Source organism: Zosterops lateralis, assembly GCF_965231275.1.
Source record: "Zosterops lateralis genome assembly, chromosome: 25".
Taxonomy (NCBI): domain Eukaryota; kingdom Metazoa; phylum Chordata; class Aves; order Passeriformes; family Zosteropidae; genus Zosterops; species Zosterops lateralis.
This window is the reverse complement of record NC_139785.1, coordinates 5,631,946-5,649,221: the sequence shown is the minus strand read 5'-3', so window position 1 is coordinate 5,649,221 and position 17,276 is coordinate 5,631,946. Positions and strand designations below refer to the sequence as shown.

The following is a 17,276-nucleotide window of genomic DNA, read 5'->3' as shown; positions in this document are numbered from 1 at the left end:
TATAATATTATGTATATATGTTTTTTTTATATATATATATAAAAATATATATGTAGCTATATATATATATATTTAATTTTTTTAACCAAATGTGATAAAGGAGCAACATCCAGGAAGATTTACTAAATTAAAAAGTCGACAATGAAGGGAATATGAGATTTTTTTTCCTGGTTTTTTTTTTTATTTTCCTCTATATATTTCTCTTTTCCCTCCCATTTCCCCCCTCTCTCCCCGCCACGTGCGGTGGGGCGATATCAGAACCCACTGCTGCTCCTCTGTGTTTTTTTTCTTTTTTTTTTTTTTTTCTCTTGGCTTTAATTAAACCTCAGGCAGAGCTGGAAAAATGTGGTGAGACGAGATAATTGCGCTTATTCCCCGCGCGGGGCTGGAGCCTGGGCTGGGGGAAAAGGGGGAAAAAAATGAGAAAAAATCCAAATTTGGAGGAGATGTAAAGGTGATGCAGGGTGGCCCAGCTGTGCCGTGGAGGGCGAGATTTGGAATTACAAACTTGGCTGATAAAAACTACCAAAACTCCCAGTTCTCATCCCATTTTCAAACACTGTGTGTTTACACTCCTTGAAGCACAAAAATAATCAAAATTCTATTTTTTTCCCCTATACCTGCTATAGATTTTTTGCCTTCTATTTGCCTTATTTTGCTATTTTTTTTTATTTGTTTTTTTGGTAATGCACGGGCAAGGTAGGGATTTAAAAGGTTAGATCAGTGGATAATTTGATTTATATTGGATAAAACCCCCTCCACTTTGTGTAAAAATGTGTAAAAACCTCCCAATTCCATTTCCTCCCCAGTTCCCCCAAACTAATGGGGGTAAGTTTTCATCAGTCCAAAAATACAGAGAAAATCCTCCCCAAAATTCTCCTTTTTTAGAGGAGAAAAACCATGTTTTTGAGGCTATTTTTCCCCAACTATTAAGAAAAATCAGTGCATTGAAAATGGTTCTTAGAAGGAGCTTCCTGCACCTTGGAAATAATTGGCAAAAAAAAGGATTTAGAGAGGCTACATATATATCAAATATCAAAATATCAAAATCAAAATTCTCTTTTTCTTGTCTTGCCATTGAGCTGCAGCAGAACGTGGCAGCAAACATTTGGCTGGGATTGGTTTTTTTGGTGATTACAGCTTGTCAAAAAAATATTTGCATCCTTGAGGAGAAATATTATATTTTAACTTTGTTTTCATTCCAAGAAGTCAAAATATTGATTTATATGTATATATATATATATATATATTTTTTTTTTTCTTTCCATGGTAAAATTCCAAAAGCATTTTCTGTTTGGACACATGGAAGAAAAAAAAAAAAAAACTATCGGCACCGTCTGCAGACGTGAAATGTTTTGACATTTTAAAATGTTAGTTTCCAATTGACATTTCAGCATAAAATAGCATTAAAATGGCACCGAGTGAAGCTGTTGATTCAAACCAAAAATTAAATTTCATTGAGGCATTTCAAAACTGATTTTTTTTTTTTTTTTCTCCATTCTGAACTAGCACTTGGGGAAAAGGAGCTTTTTATTGCTGAAGAAGTAAAATATTTCTCCCCAGTTTTTTGGTATTAGAAGTAAAATATTTCTCCCCAGTTTTTTGGCATTAGAAGTAAAATATTTCTCCCCAGTTTTTTTGGTATTAAATAAAAATAAAATAAAAATAAAATATAAATAAAATAAAAATAAAATAAAAAGTCCTGACCCACTTGGCTGTAGGATGGTGGTCACCATCCCAGTTGCCCACTTAGGTAAGAGATGAGACAGCAAAAAGGGGATTTTTTCCATCTAAATACAGTTTTGGATAAATCACCACATATCCCTTAGCCAAAAAAAAAATAAAAATTCATATTAGCTGAAAAAAAACCCCAAAAGTTGCATTTTATTCCCACATTGGTTGATGGCCAACGGGCGTCGGAGGTGGGACGTGTCTATTGAACAGGGAGCAGCTGTGGAGGAGATCAGCCAATTGTATCAGAGAACTGAAAAGCTGCAGCAAACCCTCAAAAAAAAAAATCACTTTTTATATTTCTCTCAGTCATTGCAATTCCCATTTCACGGGGAATCAGTGGAGGCAAAGTTGGAGCACTGACGGACCAGCTGTGTCTGGTACGGAGAGTCGATTGTGTTGACTTCAACTCCCGATTTATTAATTAACTCAGTTTCTTGTTGGGTTTCAGTTGTTTGTTTGGCAGGTGGGGATTTTGAGGAGGTTTTGGAGGATCCTCTGTGGTGAAAGGAGACACTGAGGAGGGAAGGCAGGGAGGGGTTTGCAGAGGGGTCATTTTGGTGTTTTCTCTGATGCTGATGGAAGAGTTGGAAGAACCCTTTCACTCCTTTCACTCCTGTGTCTTGGAAGTGGTTGGGGAAGAGTTTTCCAGTGAGAGTTTTGATTGAAAAAACAACATTTCTGAATGCCCAAAAGGTGGAGGAAGGTGTTTCTCCTTCTCATGGTTCTTCTTTCATCACCCCAACGAAAGAAAACAAACCCCTCCTGTTTTGGGTTTGGGTCCTCCAGTGGTGCCAGTCAACATCTTGAGTGGAAATCCTCACTTTTATTTTTTTTGTTTTTTCCCTCTGACATTTTGTCACAGACTGCTCCTCCCGGAATAGACCTCGCAGCCTTTTTCCACAAGTTAGAATTATTTAATAAAGAGGCGATTTAAGCTTTGGGAAAAATTCCATATGAAAAATTGCCATTTCCACTGGGTCACACAACGACTCTTTGGAAAGATCTTGATTTGACCAGGATTGATGGCCAAGGCTACAACTGAGGACTGTGCTTTCCACCCAAATTGCCAAACGAGGTTATAATTAATCTCTGGAGATTTCTTGCAATATCTGAAATCACTTAACAGTAAAAATTTGATTTTTATGGCAGTCTTTAGGCAGTTGGCTTGAGTCCTGCTTTCTACACAGTGCAGGGCTGGGTCTTCTCTGTAGGATCAACAGTTTACTCATTGCCTTTAAAACCCTTTAGGGTATTCTGTGTAGGATTAAATTTAATAATTAACTCATGGCTGGGTCTTTGAAGGGTTAATTAATTTGTTACCTGCTGTTGAAGTCATCAATGAGTGAAGCATCAATGTTATTTGTTAGTGTTTAATAACAGCTCAAAATGTGGCATTAAAGGCTTCATAATGTTTCTGGGGGAAGTAGAATCTCTATTTTCAAATTCTTTCCATAATTTGTGCTTTTCTTGCTTGGAATTTGAGTAAAAAGAAGGAAATTCTCAAATTGCATTGGAAAGAAAGTATCACAAAATAGTGATCTGGGAGTGTCTTATATTGAATTCTTGGGGATGAACTTTATGGCTCCTCTTAATTTTCTTTCTGTATTAATTAATGAATTAGTGTGTCAGTGGTGTGGGTTGATCCCACACCTGACACTCAATTGATGTGTTACCTGCTGCTGCTGGAGTCATCAATGAGTGAAGCATCAATGTTATTTGTTGGTGTTGTTTAATAACAGCTCAAAATGTGGCATTAAAGGCTTCGTAATGTTTCTGGGGGAAGTAGAGTCTCTATTTTCAAATTCTTTCCATAATTTGTGCTTTTCTTGCTTGGAATTTGACTAAAAATAAGGAAATTCTCAAACTGCATTGGAAGGAAAGTATCACAGAATGATGATCTGGGAGTGTCTTAATATTGAATTCTTGGGGACGAATTTTATGGCTCCTCTTAATTTTCTTTCTGTATTAATTAATGAATTAGTGTGTCAGTGGTGTGGGTTGACACTCCACAGAGTAAATGCCACATCCATATATTTTTGATGGGAAAAATCCCCAAATCTTTCCTCGGGAAACATCTCATTTCCTGGACCTGCATTTTTCCTGGGAGAACTCTGATTTTTTTCCAATGCGCACGGAGCAGGGACCTGGTCACACACTGATCACATCCAGCTCAGATCCATCACAGCCTTACTGCAGGCTATTAATTCTTTATTAACTCCATTTCAACTCTGCCTTAACGCTCCTGGTGTGACAAGTGTGTCTCTGCGTAGAAATTATTAAAAAAAAGGCGTTTTTTAAATCGAATTATGGAGTGATGCTGGGACACGTGTGCAACCCGCACTGTGCCCTGTGTAGCCACATTTTTGCAAATATTCTGTGTATGTTTTCATGAAATATAATATTGGGTTTGGGGGGAGATTCTCCCAAATTATCACTGGAAAGAAAGTGTTTATCAGAGGTTGTTTCCAGCTGAGCCAACCCAAAGTTTGGGGTTTTGCATGAACAACCAAAAAAGGACTGAATTTTGCAGGGGTGAATATTTGAAGCTGATTGTCCTTACTCTGGTAAGGGGAAGGTCCTGAGTTTTAGAAATCTATTCTCACAAAGTTTGGGGTTTTGCATGAGCAACCAAAAAAGGACTGAATTTTGCAGGGGTGAATATTTGAAGCTGATTGTCTTAGATTAACTCTGGTAAGGGGAAGGACTTGAGTTTTAGAAATCTATTCTCACAGGAAGAGAGGAGGTTTTTTTGCCTGTTCCTGCCTGGGAGGGAAATTCAGAGTTTGAGGAAAGTGAAACATTTTTCACTGGTGGACGATGATGATTTATGCTTCCACTTACTCCTCTTGCTGCCCCCCTCATTTAATCTCCAACACTCCCTTCCTGCCCAAACACAGAAAAAAATACTTTAAAATTTTGTTTTCTGCTCCTCTTTTCACTTTGCTGTGATTTTTTTATTTTATTTTATTTTTTTTTTATCTCTCATTGGTCCCTGTGTATGGAGAGTCAAGCTGGGACATTAATATTGATGCCGACCTGGGTTATTAGGAGCTGCATTTCCGAGTGTGCCAGCAGCATATAAATACTATTACTGGCTAATTAGTGAGCCTCAAGCTGGGGCTGCATCGAGCAGGCCTCCCTGTCCTACTTTTGGGATTGAGCTTTGGTGGGTTTTTTGTATCAGGCTGTTGGGGTTTTGCCCCAAGAAGGAGCCAGAGAAGTGGAAATCCCAGTTCAGGAGCACCTGGATGCTCGATGGAAGAGAAAGAAGCAAAACAGAGAGGAAAAAATGGAAGAAAAAAAAAAAAAAAAAACTTCCAAGGCTTTTTGAGAACCTCCTATATTTGAAATACAAAATAATAATTTTTGAGTCTCCTATTAATTTTTATTTTTTCCTCCTTTTTCTTTCCTTTCCTTTCCTTTCCTGCTGGATTTCTTGGTTTGCAATTTCTCTTCCCCACTTTAATTTTACTCCTCTGCTGCTATAAAAGTTTGGAGAAGCTTCAGTGTTGCCAAAGGGCAAATGCAAAGGATTCTCTGCTTGGATGCACCTAAAAAATGGATTCTCCTTGCATTCCTCACTCTCCAGCCCTTTTTGGATACAGAAAACCCTTTTTTTTTTTCATTGTCTCCCCCATTCACTTCTTTCACTTCTCCCCCAAAAAACACCAGAAGGGTTTTCCCATCCAATCAGACATGGGGAGACATCCCCAGGGTCACCATCTCCTTCCCTTTACTCCACAGTGCAGCTTTGATTGAAACACCCTGTGAATAATTTAGGGGTGTTTTGCATCTTTTATACCTCTGAACTTCCACTAAAAGGGGTTTTGAGCTGCTGCTGCTGCTGGCGAAATCCCGTCTGAAGGTGAACAGCCCCTCAATTTTGCATGAGCTAAAAGGGCTGTGAATGGGGAGTTGGGCTTTGCCTCTGAAGTCGGGCAGGTTTAATGCCAGAGTTTAATGAATTAACAGGGGAGGAAAGCGGTGGGTCTCTGTTTTGGGGGGAAAATCACTGCAGGTTTTGGCATTGCTGACCCTCACTGCACTCAGGGTTTCAGCCTTAATTTCTTGCCCCATGTTACTATCCACTTTTTATTTTTCATTGTAGCTCAATTGCTGCTTCCCCTCTGCATGGAGATGTTTTGGGTCAAATAATCCAATTTTCAAACCTCCTCATTTGCTGAAGTTTTTAATAGTTTTGCTTGGAGGAGGTGCAGCCTCAGCAGTGGGAACGTGCCTGCATCCCCCTGCTTTTGGAAACTCACTTTAATGGCACTGAACTGGACTGGACTGAAAGAGAGGAGGTTGAGATATCAGATAGAAATTGTTCCCTGTGAAGGTGCTGAGGCCCTGGCACAGGGTGCCCAGAGAAGCTGGGGCTGCCCCTGGATCCCTGGAATGTCCAAGGCCAGGCTGGATGGGGCATGGAGCAGCCTGGGACAGTGGGAGGTGTCTTTGCCAATCACAGGGAATTGGAAGAATCCTTAAGGTCCCTTCCAACCCAAACCATTCTGGGATTTTCTGATTTTTCTGACGCCTCCCAGGGCTGCAGAGCATCAACATGTGGGCTTGACAGGGTGCCCGTGTGGAGCTGCTGGAAAGGTTTTAAATGCCCGAATAATTTCTTTTCTGTGAAGCAAACGAATCTTCAGAAGGGCCTTTCCTCACAGTTGCTAAACCATTTAATTTATCTGAGCCATTTACAATTTGTGATGGGGCCTGTTAATAGCCTGATGTGGGGATCAACATCACTTAAATGTGGGGGTCCTTTCCTTTCCTTTCCTTTCCTTTCCTTTCCTTTCCTTTCCTTTCCTTTCCTTTCCTTTCCTTTCCTTTCCTTTCCTTTCCTTTCCTTTCCTTTCCTTTCCTTTCCTTTCCTTTCCTTTCCTTTCCTTTCCTTTCCTTTCCTTTCCTTTCCTTTCCTTTCCTTTCCTTTCCTTTCCTTTCCTTTCCTTTCCTTTCCTTTCCTTTCCTTTCCTTTCCTTTCCTTTCCTTTCCTTTCCTTTCCTTTCCTTTCCTTTCCTTTCCTTTCCTTTCCTTTCCTTTCCTTTCCTTTCCTTTCCTTTCCTTTCCTTTCCTTTCCTTTCCATTTCTCACTGGATTTTCCCCCAGAGGCACAGAGCTGTGTTTGGAAAACGTCAGCCCTGTCTCCCCAGCCCCTTTGTCACGCTGGGGCTGAAAGCACAAACCACAGCCCACCCATGGGGACGTGCTGCCCCTGCTACCACTTATAACTGCTTCAAAGTACCTGTCTGTGATATGAAACATGCCATAAAATGAATATATTCCAGATGTCCCGGCGAATTCCCCTCCACAATCCACCTGAAGGCAGTCAGCACAGCCAGGTTCCTTGGCTGCCTCGTGAGCTGCCAGGAGGAGCTCAGGGGTGGCTCGTTTGGGGTTTGAAATTTGGGAGGTGGTTGTTACTGGACCAGGGTGATGAGCCCAGGTTCTGCTCCCTGCAGCCTGGAGTGAGGATTTCACCCACAGATGTCCCAGGGGTGATTGCCCTCTATGGGATTGGTAAAGATGGGGTTTGCATCTTTAGCTTTGCGGATTTTCAGTCTTGGAGGTGATTTCTTTCTCTATTTTTGAGTTGAGGGGTCTCCATCCTCGGAGTCTGCAGATTCTCTGGGTTGTCAGGGCCTTGGGTTTTGAGGCTCTGCATCGTCAGATTGATCCCCACACTCAGGTTTAGGAGCTCTGTCCTTGGTTTGTGAGTCTCTGTTGTTGTGTTTTGGAGATCTCTGTTTGCAGGGTTGGGAGATCCCTTCCTTGTGTTTGGGGGAATTCCCATCCTTGGGGTGAGGTGCATTCTTTTGTGTTTTGTGGAGTTCCATCCTCGAGGCTTGAGCATCTTCACTTTCAGAGCTGGGAGTGTCTCTCCATTTTTGGGATATGGGGATCTTCTTCCTTGAGTTTGGAGGAAAATCTTCCTCCTTGGGGCTGACAGATACATCTGGCGTTGGGACACCTCCATCCCTGAAGGTTCTGCGTGTTCATGTTTGGGTGGTCTCCACCCTTGTCTGTCCTCTGTCCTCCATCCTGGATGAGCCACAACACCCTCATTGCTCAGGGACTCCCCTTGGACAGGATGACCCCTTTTGGGATGATCTGTGTGAGCAGAGCAGGTTCCCACCCTTCCAGCCAGCTCAGCAAATACGACCTTAATTTCTTTAAAACCTTCAGAGAGAACGTGCAGGAGGTGGTGTCGTGGTTTGAAAGCAAAACGAGTGAGAGGCTCCAAGTCAGAAATACAGTTTAATAAGAAGAAAGGTAAAAAGGTAAAATAAAATAAAATCAATGCAATAACACAAAAGAGCACTGACAGAGTCAGAACACACCCTGAGCAGGGTGGGGGGAGCAGTCCAGGTGAGGGGCTCTTCCTGAAGCAGTGATCCCACAGAAAGGTCTGGGAGCTCTGCTCCTCTGGGAATCCAGTGGCTCAGGGCTGCTTGTCCTGTCCCAAATCCCAGATTCTCTCCAGGTGGGAATGCTTGGCTCCTCCCCCTGGGCATTGGGAGCATCTCCCAATGGGATGAGGAGTCGTGCAGTGGCTCCTTGATGGCCCATTAAACAGAGAGAGCTCCTGGAGGGAGTTCCCTGTGAGTCCTGGGCAAGGCATTGATGGGCCATGAGCAGAAGAGCCCAAAGGAGGGGCCTGGGAAAACACTGCCCCACCTGGTTCCAACAGCTGATGGGGATGGGGATGGGATAAATACTGTGTGCACATCCTACACCGCAACCCAGGACAGGTGTGTGTGTGTTTGCTGTGGAATTGGGTATTTCACAGGCAATAATTCCCTTGCTCTGCTCTGTGCAGGTCCTGCTTGCCTGGGAGGCCCATGGAAAAGCTGCAATAACAACCGTGTAGAAGGCAATGAAGTAGGTACCAAAGCTAAAATTACTATTCATCCCTAATACGTTGCATGGCACTAATTAATTTTTTAAAACAGCCTCGCTGGGGACCTCATTGCTAAAACATGATGTTTTCTTCTCCGGAACTCGAACTGTTAAACCCCAAACAAAGCAGGAGAAAGTCAGGAAGGATGAGGAACCACGGGGTTACACCCCTCTGAAGGGAGTTTTTGGGGCTGGGGAGTTAAATCCAGTTTCCTGGGGGTGCAGAAGTGCTGGGAGGAAAGGGAAAACTGGTTTTGATTCTGCTCTCACCTGTGTCACTTTACCCCAGTGTGGCTTTCCCTGAATATTTTTAACTGTATTTTATTTCTGGTCTCACAAGGCTCAGGCTGAGGCATTGCTGTCATTGCACTCACACACGTGTAAGTTATTTAATTCAGTCTTTGGGAGTGTTGAGAAAAGGTTTTCCTCGACGTTTTCATTGCTGCTGACATCTAGATCAACACCCAAATTTATTTATTTGACATTTCCCGTTTCCAGTTAATCTGTGAATTATTCCTCCTGAAACGGTCCGAGCTGGTAATGCTTTATCTCCCATTTAATGATTAATTATTCTTTAATTATTTGGACATTTATCACCACTTCGAGTCCACCTATTATTTCCATCCCTTTAAGTTTCATCATCACCAAAAGAAGGAAAATTGAGCAATAAACTGCTAAGTTTATTTTGAAAAAATTTGAAAATACTTTTGAAAAAATGAAACTTCAGTAGTTTTACTTACACCTCTCCGCTTACTTCTTTATTTTAAAATTAGGAAATGCGGTGGATTTTAAAAATAGGAAATGCAGTGGATTTTAATGGATTTTAAAATTAGGAAATGCAGTGGATTTTAAAATTAGGAAATGCAGTGGCTTGGGGTGAGGTTTTTTTTTATGTTCTTTGAGTCTGATGGTACCAGGATCCTGCCTGAGCCAGGCTGAGTGTAGAAAATGACAATTGCACCATTGAAATACTGTTTTGGTGGTTTTTTTTTTTTTTTTTTTTTTTTTTTTTTTTTTTAATTTTTTGTGGGTTTTTTTGGATTTTTTTTTTTTTTTTTTTTTTTTTTTTTGTGGGGGGCGTTTTTTGGGGTTTTTTTGGGGTTTTTTTGGGTTTTTTTGGGTGTTTGAAGGAGCCTTTGCTGTGCCAGTAGCAGCTCTGGGGTCAGGGAGGGCTGAGACTCAGAGCCCCCCCCAGACTGGCCCATTTCAGTTTCCATATGGAAAAGGGATTGTGGCATCTGGTTTCACTCCCAGCAGCTGGCAGCTTGAAGCCTGTGTTTTGCATGGTGTGGAGTAAAGAGAAAATAAAGTGTCGAATTGTTTGGCATTATCAAGGATTTCTGCTCCCCAGGACTCCTGCATAAAGAGATGGAAATTTTTAGCTGCTGGAGCCAAGAAACACACAGAAGTATATGAATTTATTACATTTTATCTCCTTCCCTCGGCAAACAGCGCTGGAAATGTCAAAAGATCATCTATTGTTTCATCATTTAGAAAGAATTTTTTGTTTTCTAGTTGTAATTTCCTTGATGCCTGGCTGTGGGGAAAGGAAGAGAAATTGGAGCAGGGGCTGCAGCAGGTTGAACGTGCAGGTTTGTCTGGCCCATGGAGCTACATGCATTTAAATTTCTCACATCCCAGGTTTTTAATTTAACAAATGTAATTAAGGCTGGGGGTAGGTACTCGGATTAGTCATTTACTCCAGATGGAAAAAAAAAAAAAAAGTTAAAAAAAAAAAAAAAAAATGAAATTGAATGCAAATTCCGTAATCAGAGGCGAAGTTGAGGGTGTCGGACGTGATGGGGAAGTGTCAGCACATTAATCTCACTGCTTTCCCTAAACAGAGCCCAAATCTAAGAGCCAGGGATTATTTGAATAATTGAGGTGGCATTTGATAAGATATCTGATTGCTGATATCTCCTTAAGACGGTGCCTTAATTGTAATTCTCCATCAAGGAGGATTAATGTGCTCGGCAGAACGCGCCGGGATGGGAATGGTGTGGTGGTGTCAAGGCTCCCTCCCCTCCAGTTTGGGTTTTTTATCAAGGGCTGCCATGCCCAGGGAAGGTGCCAAAGTGATTTTTCGCTTCTCCTGTTGCTTTATCCGTGTGCCAGGAGGTTTTCAGGTGGCACAGCTTTGGCACGGGGGATCTGAGGCTGCCCCAGGGTTGGGTCTGGGTTTTGGAGGTGCCTCCCACAATTGGAGAAAGATCCCTCACTGCATCTTTGTGCCCCTTCTTTGTGTCTTCAGGGCACATTTAGACCTTCCTTTCTCTGGGAAAAAGAGACAAAACAGAGCCAAACTGTCCCAACTTCAGCAGAAGAACAAGTTGGAGGACCATGACCCCAGTTGTCTGATAGGAGCCACTCCTGATGCTCTTGGAAAACTTTTGGGGGTTGATGGACATTGACTCCCCACTCAGTCTTGGCTGGGGTAGGATTTTGGTTTAGGAATTCAGTGCTTTTATTGAGACTCTGCTGCGTTTGGGTTTTTTTTATCAAGGGCTGCCATGCCCAGGGAAGGTGCCAAAGTGATTTTTCGCTTCTCCTGTTGCTTTATCCGTGTGCCAGGAGGTTTTCAGGTGGCACTGGGGATCTGAGGCTGCCCCAGGGTTGGGTCTGGGTTTTGGAGGTGCCTCCCACAACTGGAGAAAGATCCCTCACTGCATCTTTGTGCCCCTTCTTTGTGTCTTCAGGGCACATTTAGACCTTCCTTTCTCTGGGAAAAAGAGATAAAACAGAGCCAAACTGTCCCAACTTCAGCAGAAGAACAAGTTGGAGGACCATGACCCCAGTTGTCTGATAGGAGCCAGCCCTGATGCTCTTGGAAAACTTTTGGGGTTTGATGGACATTGACTCCCCACTCAGTCTTGGCTGGGGCAGGATTTTGGTTTAGGAATTCAGTGCTTTTATTGAGACTCTGCTGCCATTCACTGGGTCCCCTTTCCCCTCCTGGAGAAGAGAATTTGAGGTGTAAAAGGCAAAGATCATCATCAAAAATATGAGTTGAGATAAGAACAATTTACTGGAAAGTGGAGCGAGAAAACAAACGGTCACAGCAACAATATTAGTAAGGAAAGGGTAAAAAAAAAAAAAAAAAAAGAAAAATGCTCACCTTAAGCTGGAGCTGCTCCAGCTGGGAAGGGAGTCCCTTTCCTGCCCTTCCCCCCCAAAAAAAAAATGATGTGAAGGGGTATAGAATAACCAGGTCCTGGCTGTGCCCCCTCCCAGGCACTGCAGAATTAACCCTCTGCTGGCTGGGGCCAGGACAGGCAGCAGGAGGAGCTTCCACTCAATCTGGCCACAGACACTTGGTCGTAATCAAGAGAAATCTTGAGGAAAAAAAGAGAAATCTTGAGAAAAAAAAGAGAAATCTTGAGAAAAAAAAAAAAAGAGAAATCTTGAGAAAAAAAAAAGAGAAATCTTGAGGAAAAAAAAGAGAAATCTTGAGAAAAAAAAAGAGAAATTTTGAGAAAAAAAAGAGAAATTTTGAGAAAAAAAAAAGAAATCTTGAGAAAAAAAAGAGAGAAATTTTGAGAAAAAAAGAGAAATCTTGAGAAAAAAAAAAAAAAGAAATCTTGAGAAAAAAAAAAAGAGAAATCTTTTTCTTGAGAAGAAAAAAGAGAAATCTTTTCTTGTGGAATCTGTTTCACTGCCTGGCTCCTCTTAAAACCAGCCATGGGAAGGTGGGGAGAGAGAGGGGTGGACTTTCCTCCTCGAATCCCCACACCCTGAGTGAGATTAGAAAGGATTTAAATTGATGAAACAACAATTTTAAAAATAATGGATATATCCATGTTGAAGATCCAGTCCTGTAAACAAATTATCCTCATAGTCTTTCCTTCTCCCTTTGTCTATCTAGCAGCAAATGAAAAAAAAAATAAAAAAAGAAAAGAGAAAAAAGATGAAAGAGGGCAAAAGGATAAAGCTTGAAAGAATTTGCTGGTGGGTTTTTATTTTATTTTGGTCTTTTTGAGAGTAGTGAATATTTTTAAGCAAAGTGTAAATGGAAATTCTTCCCTGTGAGGGGCTGGCACAGGTTGTCCCATCCCTGAAAATAAAATATCCAAGGCCGGGCTGGAGGGGGATTTAGACCAACCTGGGACAGTGGAAAATGTCCCTGACAGTGGCAGGGAGTTGGAACAAGATGAGTTTTAATGTCCCTTCCAACCCAAACCATTCTGGGATTCCCTGGTTCTGTGTAATTAAAAAAAAAAAAAAAAAAAGGTGTTGAGAAGAAAATAATCCTCAGCTCTTTGCAGCCAGTGGTTTGCCCAGCAGTGATGAGGAGATATTAGATATATATATATATATCTCTAATATATATCTAAATAGGATATATATTTGTCTCTAAAGCAAAGTGAAATGCAGAGATTTTTTTCCTTTTTTCTCTACAATCCCATCTCCTCCTGTGGCCACATTCCAGTGGCCACTCCTGACAGACTGGGTGCACTAAATGATGTTATCCAGGCTCTGGACAGTGGATTCACATCCAGAAAGGTGTTATCACCTCAAAAACAAAACAAAACAAAACAAAACAAAACAAAACAAAACAAAACAAAAAAAAAAACAAAAAAACAAACAAAAAAAAAAACCCACAAAAAAAACCCAAAAAAAAAACAAACAAAAAAAACCAAATCAAATATCAAATACCCAATATCAAATATCAAATACCCAGTATCAAATATCAAAAACCCCAAATATCACCTCAAAAAAAACCCCAAAAAACCCCCTAACCCTCTCCCTACCAACCAAAAAACCAAAAAAAAATCCCATTTTAAATCACTTGAGATAAGTTGGGTGTTATCTTAAGGTTCCAAATCGCTTGTTTGCTCCTCCAGCTGGAGCTGTTAATTCAGAACAATTTACACACCGATTAAAATCCAGACAAAGCATATGGAGACAGTCCTTGGGAAAAGAGGAAGGAGAACTCCAGTTTGTCTTTCTCCTTAAATCCTGGCAGGGAAATGACACAAAAACCAGTTTTGGGGGAGTTTAGCCCCACAATTGGATATTGGGGTGAGTGATGCTCAAAGCAAGAGCCAGTTGGGTCTCTAGACCCAAAAAGAAATCAAGTCTTGACGTTCATTGTCAGGATGAATTTACCACTGAGACAGAGTGTCTTCACCCTTCAAATTTTTTTTTTTTTTCTTGATGAAGAAATAACGAATCCTGGAGTGAATCCTAAAATAATGCCTGAATTTTTTTATTGGCCTTTTTGCAATGCCCTGAAGCTCCTCCCTGGCTCCATCCTTCACCCCTTTCGTGGCATCATTTTGGACACCCACCATTGATTTTCTCAGGCTCCTTTTTGATTTTTGATGCAGGTGAAGAACAAAATCTGGAAACAAACCCTGAAAACACAACAGTTCAACCTTCTTAAAATACTGATGTGAGCTCAACCTGCTTAAAATCTCCCTGGGTCAAGGAGCAGGGAGGTGAGCTCATTGCTTTTCTGCAAGGACATAAACCACTGGTGGACTTTGATGGGATGCTGCAGGAGATTCTGCAGCTGTTGTTGAATTTTTGGAGTCCAGTGGTGGTTTATGGGATGATCCATCCTTTTTTCCACCTTTGCATCCATGAATCTTTCCATCCATTATTTTTGGTCTTATACTCTCACCAGAACTGCACACAAATTTTATTAAGGGCACCCAATATATATATATATATATATATATAATATATTTTTAAATATATATATAATATATCTTTAAATATATATATATTTATATATTATTTATTTATATTATTTATTACATATTATATTATTTATTTATATATTATATTTAATATATAATATAATTATTTATTACATATTCTATTATTTATATTTATTTTTATTATTTATATATATAATATATATATTATATATATTATATATATAATATATATATTATATATATATATTTAATATATTTATTCAAAAATATATATTTTTTTTTTTATTTAACGTGGAAAAAAAATCCTCCCAAATCCAAATATTTTCCTCAGAGACTTCACAGGAATTGGCGTGGCTGAATGCCCAACAGCAGCTTTTACCATCCCCTGTAAATAATGGGAAAAAAAAGTTTTCCCATCTCAAAGTTATCACTAGGATTTTGGGTTTGGGGGGACCCCTGTAATTTGAGCCCCCCCAAAAACCTTCATCCCCCTGAGCTGTGAAAGCCAAGCAGGTCATCTTTAAGAGGTTTTTTTCTTCAAACCCTTTGCTGGGTTTCTACTCCCCCAGCCGAGGATGGATGGAGGCAGCATCAGCAAATCTGAATAACTAATCAGAGTCCTCATTAACCCCCCACTGAGATGCTCAAACATTCACTTTGCTGTTTGTGAAGCAAGGAAAGAAAAAAAAAAAAAAAAAAAAAAAAAGGAAAAAGGAGAAAAAAAAACCCCACAAAACAACCCTACACAAGCCACCCTGCATTAAAATTGATGTGTTATTAATCCCACTGTTCCAGACCTCATGGGCACCGAGTTTTCCTCTGTCTGGCCCGAGGCCGAGCAGTGTGGTGCTGCTTTCTGCAGGGCACTTTGCCTTTCCATTATTTATCAGCACAGTGGAGGAAAAGCTGCTTTTGTTCCCTGGATCCAGATGTGCTCACAGGCACAACTCTGGGGTGGGGATGGCCAATATTTCTCTACTTGCCCCGTTTGGATAAATGTGAGTCCTCTGCGCCAACAGACGTGGCTTTCCCAGTTGTGTTTTGCCTCACCTTTTTGTATAAACCTTTTATATTTTTGCTTTTGCAGAAATAGGAAAAAATATTTGGGTGTTATGGGTATGTCTCAAATCTTTCACTCTCTCTCAGTTTGTGCATCACCAGTTTAACTTCTGAAGTGAAAATCCCATTTTCTTCTTTGCCCCTTTGAGCATCCCCAACACTTGGCCCCAGCCTTTATCCAGAGGTTGGAGTTGCTACAGAAATTGGATATTTTTGGGGGAAAAACCCAACAGTTTTTTATCACAAAAGTCTTCCTGGCAGAAGGTATTTTGATTGTGACTTTCCAAGATATTTTGGAGAGTCATGATCGTCCCTTGGAGCTCCTTAAAGGGTTAACTGAAATTTGAGCTTTGATTTTTGCATTTATACAGTTTTTAACATGTTTTGGTTGTCCCTGTGGCTGTGGAGTTTGGGGCCAGCAGAGCTTGCTGTGGGCATAGTGTGGGGTAGAAAAATAATTCAACAAAACTCTGCGTTACTGGAGATTGTGGTTTCCCCCTAAGTCAGAGGGGCTGGCATTAAATTTATTAAAATGTGATTTTCACAATTAAACAGCATTGACATGGTGAGCTTGGAAATCTCCATGACCTGCTCACATCAGAAGAAACAAAGTGACGTCCCAGGAAAAACCTTCTTGCTTTAAAATCCTACACTTTCTGCAAAAAATCCTGAATTTTTTTTTTTTTTTTTGCTAATTGCCAGCTTTATTAGCATTCCCTTCCACTTCATTAACACTTATTAACAGAGATGCCTTTGGCTCCTGGGCTCCCACCTCTGGCTGCTGTTGAGGTCAGCCAGATCAGCATTTAGGGCATTTGTGGGGATTGATGACTTGTCAGAAATGGGGTCTCACCATGGGGACACCACGGGGACACCACGGGGACACCACAGGGACACCACAGGGACACCATGGGGACACCACGGGGACTCCATGGGGACACCATGAGGACACCATGGGGACACCATGGGGACACCATGGGAACACCATGGGGACACCAAGGGGACACCATGGGGACACCACGGGGACTCCATGGGGACACCATGGGGACACCAAGGGGACACCATGGGGACATCATGGGGACACCATGAGGACACCACGGGGACACCACGGGGACACCATGGGGACACCACGAGGACACCATGAGGACACCACAGGGACACCATGGGGACACCACGGGGACTCCATGGGGACACCACGGGGACACCATGGGGACACCATGGGGACAACATGGGGACACCACGGGGACACCATGAGGACACCATGGGGACACCACAGGAACACCGCGGGACACCACGGGGACACCATGGGGACACCACGGGGACACCACGGGGACACCATGAGGACACCATGGGGACACCATGAGGACACCATGAGGACACCATGGGGACACCATGGGGACACCACGGGGACACCACGGGGACACCATGAGCACAACCACGGGGACACCACGGGGACACCACAGGGACACCATGGGGACACCATGAGGACACCATGGGGACACCATGAGGACACCATGAGGACACCATGGGGACACCATGAGGACACCATGAGGACACCATGAGGACACCATGGGGACACCATGAGGACACCATGGGGACACCACGGGGACACCATGGGGACACCATGGGGACACCACGGGGACACCATGGGGACACCACGGGGACACCATGAGGACACCACGGGGACACCACGGGGACACCACGGGGACACCATGGATCCTCCTGCCTGGCATTGCCCGTGGTGGAGCATCCTGGAGAAAGCATCTCCTCCATTCCCTCTCGCACTGGGAGGACTTCAAAGGCCTCTGCTGAACTTCAAAGGAAGCCTTTTGAAGTTGCTAAAAGTGTGTGCCAGCTCAAAAAGACTTTTCTCTCTCTCTGTGAGGGTGTTCAGGGAGATGTCCCTGGTGGGGTTGG

The 17,276-nt window shown here is 42.1% G+C and overlaps 1 protein-coding gene and 1 long non-coding RNA gene across 2 annotated transcripts in view; both read left to right on the top strand.

The window, feature by feature from the left end:
- The window catches only part of PKNOX2 (PBX/knotted 1 homeobox 2), a 92,074-nt gene that overhangs the window by 35,345 nt on the left and 39,453 nt on the right, over positions 1–17,276 (top strand). The window contains exon 2 of the mRNA XM_083878124.1: positions 8,558–8,619. The gene's annotated coding sequence lies outside the window, so the exon portion shown is untranslated. The remainder of the gene's footprint in view (positions 1–8,557; positions 8,620–17,276) is intronic.
- LOC310918884 lies at positions 1,377–1,699 on the top strand. The gene is made up of 2 exons (XR_014591748.1): positions 1,377–1,597; positions 1,634–1,699. It is a non-coding gene; the product is annotated as an uncharacterized lncRNA (long non-coding RNA).